This window comes from Micropterus dolomieu, linkage group LG21 (assembly GCF_021292245.1).
Source record: "Micropterus dolomieu isolate WLL.071019.BEF.003 ecotype Adirondacks linkage group LG21, ASM2129224v1, whole genome shotgun sequence".
NCBI classification, from domain to species: Eukaryota; Metazoa; Chordata; class Actinopteri; order Centrarchiformes; family Centrarchidae; genus Micropterus; species Micropterus dolomieu.
The window spans coordinates 30,129,185-30,130,693 of record NC_060170.1 but is presented as its reverse complement, the minus strand read 5'-3'; positions in this window follow the sequence as shown (position 1 = coordinate 30,130,693).

Sequence of the window (1,509 nt, the reverse complement as noted above, 5' to 3'; positions counted from 1 at the left end):
ATTATAGCCACAAGTGACTTGAGACTTGACTTGGACTCTAGCTCAAAGACTTGTGAGCATCTCTGAGTGAAGGTGGACCTAGTCCTTCCCATATGTACACATAATAAATTCCTAAAAGCACAGAATTCCTACAAAATCACCATACCATCATATATATATATTAAAGTACAATCTTTACATTATTCCTGAAGTAATGTTTCACAAAAAAGCAATAAAGTATATCTCATTGAGGTCAGGGCATATATTTGCTTTCAGCTGTACAATCCAAAAGGTCTTGCATTGGGAGAAGTATTTTTAGGCCTCTAATGTCCTTTTCAACAACTTGACCTTCAGTGTATTACGGTTACCATGTCCTGTTTGCGCATAATGTAACGTCATAGCATAATCAACATTCTTTGTGCCGATAGAATTTTTAGATTATACCTCTATATTGAACTTTTAATCTTCTTTTTGTCTGTCCTACCTAGAAACATCCCACAGTATATATCATCATATTGCCCAACCCAAACAGGTAGCACCAATGTTCATAGACGACTTACAATGTGCCTTAAATCATTAACATTAATTCTCCATGCCAGGAGTGAAGTCAAATCACTCATTACTGACTTTCTTTCACTTTGGAAACATGCAGTTTCTAGTAAAACTATGATAGTTACTTCAGGTAATACTTCAGCTGCTCAGTAGATGGAGTAGGGTTTAGGCTGTTCTAAAAACGGTGAAACTGTCTGTAAGATCAACGTGTGTGCCCTCAGTGTTTGGTACTGTTGGTCTCTCTGTTGGATGTTAAGCAGCTGTCATAAGGAGAAAAACAGTACATCAATCTCTACAGGAAGGTACTTAAACACTACCCCACATATGGATACGCTTGTGGCTGAATCAGTACCGTATAATAGGATTAGGTTACTTTTGACAGAAATGCCATGAAACTGACACGGTTGAAGAGCATCTGTTATACAAAACCCACTTTTTTGTCGTTCAATTCCATGAAATGAGTAACAGAAAAGGCCATGGACTGGAGAGAGTGTATTTGTTGATGCTTCAGTGTGTGTGTGTGTGTGTGTGTGTGCGCGCGCACGTGTGTGGGAGGTTGCCTCCAGTTGTTTCTGTAATGTGGTCATTGACTTAGCCTGGATATTAGGAACTGTGAGTGATTGTGAAATGACTTCATATATTTGGCGTGTGGTAGGGTTGTGTCACATCATATTGTTAAGACAAATCGGTATCATTTTTAATATAAAAAAGGCAATATTCCAACTTGTTGATGTAATGACATCATAACGTTACACAATAAGAAGCGTGGCTGAAAAAAGAGGCAGTAACATTGCTTAAAGTTAAATTTAAGACTTTTTAAGACTATTATTAATGCAATTTAAGATTTATTTCACATTAATACTGGCAAAAAAAATTCATGAGTCCCAGAACATCAGGACGGGCCCCAATTAACTTCTGAGATGAGGTCTCTCTTAATGAAATCTGCCAATCCAAATCGCATAATGTAAGACATCTTGT